The 5,453-nt window shown below is 36.5% G+C and overlaps 1 long non-coding RNA gene across 1 annotated transcript; it reads left to right on the top strand.

Annotated features, from left to right (window-relative positions):
- The first annotated feature begins 3,268 nt into the window (after nt 1-3,268).
- Nucleotides 3,269-4,284, top strand: LOC117170304. Its single transcript, XR_004466758.1, has 3 exons — nt 3,269-3,367; nt 3,774-3,950; nt 4,033-4,284. It is a non-coding gene; the product is annotated as an uncharacterized LOC117170304 (long non-coding RNA).
- Nucleotides 4,285-5,453: the final 1,169 nt, after the last annotated feature.

The raw sequence follows: 5,453 nt of genomic DNA, 5'->3' as shown, positions 1-5,453 counted from the left end.
CGGGAAGGCACCCCTGTGATTAATCACAGAAATAATGTAAGGTCACACCCCTGCCCCTTTTCCCACGCGTCGTGGGGGCGGGAAGGCATCTCTGTGACTGGTAACAGAAATGATATAAGGTCACACCCCTGTCCCTTTTCTCACGCGTCATGGGGAGCGGGAAGGCACCTCTGTGATTGGAACTAGAAAAAACTTAGAAAACGGGTTCAATTACGCGTATAAGACGGGTTGCTGACACTGAGGGATGGTTAACACTCGAAAACGAAAAGAGCATGATTTTTATGATTTTTTTTTTATAAAAATCGAGATATCACTAATTTTCTCGAAAACTGTGACTCGTACAAAAAAATTTATCCCACAAAAAATGTGTATTTCTGTAAGATCTACAACTTTTATTAGAAGCATTTTGCGAGATTTTGCATATTTGCTGTGATAAACGCAAAAAACCACATTTTTTAATGGGGTTTCCGCGATTTCAACATGAAAATCGCCTATTCGCCAATTTTCACTATCATTTTCGTAATCAGCGCGTCAAAATACATAAGTATACGCAGTGTGAAGGAAAACGTTACGTTCACCTATTTGGAACGTTATCCGTTTTTTTGTCGTAGAATCTGAGAAGAGGGGATAAATTACGAAAATGCTCAACAGACATTGACGGTATCTAATGCATCTAATGCAAAATATTGAAACTAAATTCCTTAATATTTTAATCATTTTTAAGTTCTCTCAACTGACTCTTATCTCTGGTTGTGTGAGGTATGACGTGCACTTAATCAAATCCTCAGCTCGATCTTGTGTTTTTACTATTTTTAAAGTATCGTCGAAAAAATGACACCCTAGTTTCATTCGAAAACGACCAGCTCCGAATTTCTTTTACCATAAGTATATTCATGGTGGCCGTTTGCCACTTCCGAGGCGCATAAAATCCATCAAATTTTCAATTTATTACAATAAAGAAGGACCAGACCATTTTTCGAGATATACAGGGTGTTCAAAAGTACCGGGACAGCCAAATAAATCCTTAGGTACAATTTTGTTGGAGAAGGTTGAGGTCATTCTTGAAGTAACATTCAACGAGAAATCCACCGTTGTCCTTAGTTTTGACCTTGACCATGAACTTCATGGTTATTTCAAGGTCACCTTTATTTTTTTTAATGGAATGGCCCATTCTTGACATTGGCAATCGAAAGAGCGGAAAATTTTACGTTAAAAAGTTTAGTCAGGTCATAGGTTAGGTGTAACCTTGATGAACGTATCAAGGTCATTTAAACTTCAATATGTTTTGAACATATTTTTGCAAGCTAGCTTGTGAAAATCATCCTCTTACCCTACTAATTTACTTAAACAATGCATATTAAATAGTGACCATCGAGTGATCTTGACCATGAACATAAAGGTCATAACAATATCACTCTTTGTTTCTTAATTTAAACGACTCTGTTTGACTTCCGAAATTAAAAGAAAGGAAAATTTTACGTCACAAAGTGTAATCAGGTCATAGGTCAGGTGTGACCTTGTTATTCCCATCAAGGTCATTCCATTTTCAAAAAACATAGGTGACATTGAAGTAACCATGAAGGTCATGATTTTTGGACACCCTGTATGAGAAAGAACCTGATTATTGTCGAAAGACTCATGTTCAAAATTTCTTTATATATTCCCAGGAAAAAAGAATCTATTGAAAATACGACTCTGTCAATTGCGTATCTGTCATTTGCAGATTCAGAAAGTTGAAACAGAATCGGTCATTTTCTCAAGCAGCTTGGAATCTGCCATGTACTGCAATGACCCTTTTAAGCAAGGTTATATTGAATCGTTTACCTTCTTTTTGAATGAGACCAACTTGTTTGAGGTTAAGCTGTCACATTTGACACGATTTTTGAAATTTATAAATGATCAAAAGATTTAAATAAATCATGCGCAGGTCTACTAGATTCCATTTGCTATTTCAGTGATTAGTCTTTTACGGCATATGTTAGTCAACAAAGTTATAAGTATAAAAGTCTTAAAAAAAACAAACGGGCGGCAATTTGGAATTCCAGTGACAGATACGCAATTGAAAGGCCTTCGAAACGCATTCAACAGAAGTGAATGGATTTTTGTTTCCTGAGTATTACACAACAAAAACTTAATTTTTTCTTTTAATTTTCGTTTATAAATTCTCGTTGTCATTCAAATTGAAAAGTGAATAAGTTACACTCTGTAGGTTATATGAAACTTCACATTTACCTGATATCATCCTTAAATTCAGAAAAAATATCACTCTCATTTTATTTTATAGAATTTATCTTTAACAAAAATTCGGGTATTGAATTTCTAAACATTTGGATGACTGTGATGCAAATGGATATGAGAGAATTCCACGGTTCATTTCTAACACGTGGGCTCCCTGCAACCATTAGCATGAGCACTGAATAAATTGAATGTCACTGACGCTTAACTCAGTATAAATCTTATAATTCTGGCACAAAATACTTTATTGAAAACCATTGTAAAAAGAGAGATACAACTGCATATACTGCATATACATAACCTGAGGTGACATACAATTGGCAGATTCACACTTATTGGAAATTGCTGTGTGTGCGTCGTATTTTTACTATGCGTTGTCATCTTTTAAGAACTCCATTTCATTTTGAATCTCAGCCCATTCATGTGAACATTAATGAATCGTAGAAGGCCCATGGGAATTATTTCAGGTTAGTCAGTCTGATTCAAATCTATTCACTAAGCATTTTAACGAATGTGGAATGGCAGATGAGAAGCATCGTGTTCTTTGACCGATTAAAAATATGGCCAACCAATTGCATTTTCATTGGTCGGCTTTACACCGACGAGCATATGGTTAGGAACACTGCGTAGAACTGGGGTGGTGGGGGGTGGAGCGAAACTTTCGTCTCGAAAACAGCCTAAAGGAATTGTTGCAAACTGATCAAATTAAAATACGCCAGCTGTTCGAAACTGTCGGTAACGTAGATCATCAGAATTAACCTTGGGAAACTTTCCTTCACGCTCTTTTCGAGACGAAAGTTTTGCTCTACCAAACAATTCTACGCACACGTAGCTAACCTTCCCCTCGTCGGTGTAAAGCCGACCATTCTTTAAATCGGCAAATGAAAGATACGCAATTCAAACCGACTTGATTCTTATCGGTTCTTTTTTCCTGGGATATTAGTTTTTTTCATCAGAAAAACAATGTAACTCTTTTTAAGAGGTAATCTTAGACGAAGCCAATATTTCGTTTCAAAATGTCGTTCTACAAAGTTCCAGCAAAGGCGCAGGTCAAAAAGCACCTAATTATGATAAAAAGGCTCATGGAAACAAGTAGATGGTGCAATAAAGGGAAAATCTAAACCTGTTAGCGGTAAGTTTATAAACAATGTTTTTTAATTTATAAAAATTCTGATCACGTTCTTCCAGTCCTTTTTATTATTGTATTGGATTTCATATACAATACATATAATTAATCGCTTTTTGCAGAAATAGTTTAAAAGAAATTATATGAGATAGAAGTCGATTTAAAAGAAATCAAAGCTAACCAAAAGGTTTTACTTGCGCATCTGCAAGGAGTGTACTCTGATTAGCAGAGGTGATTTTATTACTGATCATTAGCTTGAAGTGCCGTTTAATGACCTGATTAAATTTAAAACTTTCGATGGTCAACTTTTGTATAAAGAATTTAAAAAAGATTTCATAAGTAAATGTATTCGTTTTTAGACATTTTGCTGGAAATTTACTTGGAAATATTAATTTTCATTTATTTCAATTAGGAGGCTACTTTGCCGTTTTATTTTGATCGAAAACTGAACATCAGAAGAAATTCATCCAATATATTGATACAATTCTTGAGTAAAACACAGGGATGCAATTTACGGCGTCCAGGAAAAGCAAGAAGGGAGAAGAATAAAGCTGGTTTAACGACATGCAAATGTTTAGAAGCATGTTTGGTAAAGCTTACATTCTGAAAGTTTTTATCTATATAATTAATTACTTTATACAGTTCGCTAATATATATTTTTTTACATTTAGCAAATGTGTTGAGAAAACTCATATTGACAGCATATCTAAACAAGATATAACAGAAAAAACTCTTCACTCACAAATTGGGTATTGCTATTCCGGGAGCCAAAGACTGGGATAGAGGAAGAAAGGCTACAGCGAATTTTCGGAAAGAAAGTGGAACCAACCAGAAGGAAGAATGATACAAAAAAAATAATGTAAATATGTTCTATAGAAGTATGTATTTATAATCTTGAAATATCATGTATCTTTTTCAAGATAGGATTGTTGATATTTCTTTTAGACTGCTTCCTTTTTATTGCGTGAAGAAAATGCGCTCCTGACAATACCATTTTATCTAAAATGAAAAATAGACGCATTTTTAAATTCTAAATCAATGCAGAAATTTTAATACCGTTCAATCAGCATTTATTCGTTTCTAATAATTGACCATTTCTTCCCTTCTATTTTCAAATGAACGTGGAAAAAATCAATGAAGAAGCGCAAGCGCAATACTGAAGGATGGGTTTAGTATAGTGAGGGATTCTCTAGATTATAGAAAGACACTATTGATAGGCCCTCGCTAAGTTGCCTACTCATAACCTCGCTAGCTGAGCGTGAAGCTTTCGCTTGCGCCCTCAATAGATGTCCAATTTAGGGCCTCGATAGAGAATAGGAAATCTAGAGAAGGCCTGTTACGAATCTTTTTTTAATTTCTACCTCGCAAAAGAAATATAAACTAAAAATTATTCAAATAAAATTTGGACTAACATCACAACAATTTTTCCAACCATTTAGTTGAGGATGTGTGAAATTTTTTGAAAAAAAATAAATAGGCAGTCGCGGACAATTGTCCAGGGGTGGTGCCGAAGGAATTAACCTACAAGCAAAGGTATGAAAACCGTGCCGAAAGCTGAATGGCACCTGGGTGAGGTGTCTAGAACAGTGACTCTGCGATACCGGGTGACCTCAAAGAGTACGCGGCCTTATCCTTGCATGCCGGGCAATAAAAGGATGGACGAATCCCTTTCCCTAGCTTCTCGTGGGATCAACAATGACAACACCATACATAGTTGTAGAAAGTGCGGTGCAAAACAACCGAACTGGCAGGGCTCCAGCCAATGGGTCGGCCAACAATGCCGACCATTCTAAAGCTGGGGGGGGGGGGCCTGAACGGGGTTACATGGCAATACTGCATGCTCTGCGTTGCGAGAAACACCTAGAGCTATCGCACTTTTCGCATTAACGTCTGCGAAACCATGCTGAACGACTTCAAAAAAGGGGTTATGTAAGCGGAACAACTACTATAACACACCTAGAACAAGCCGGCAACAGAGAAAGAGAGGCGATACTAAGATCAACCGCGGGCAGGCATCCGATAGAGGAAGAGCGATGCTTTATGACTCGGAGAAACATTACTGTCGTCTACCTGCCCAAATCAGAGAAGGTCG

The sequence above is a fragment of the Belonocnema kinseyi genome, chromosome 3, assembly GCF_010883055.1.
Source record: "Belonocnema kinseyi isolate 2016_QV_RU_SX_M_011 chromosome 3, B_treatae_v1, whole genome shotgun sequence".
Taxonomy (NCBI): domain Eukaryota; kingdom Metazoa; phylum Arthropoda; class Insecta; order Hymenoptera; family Cynipidae; genus Belonocnema; species Belonocnema kinseyi.
This window is presented reverse-complemented; position numbering and strand designations above follow the sequence as displayed.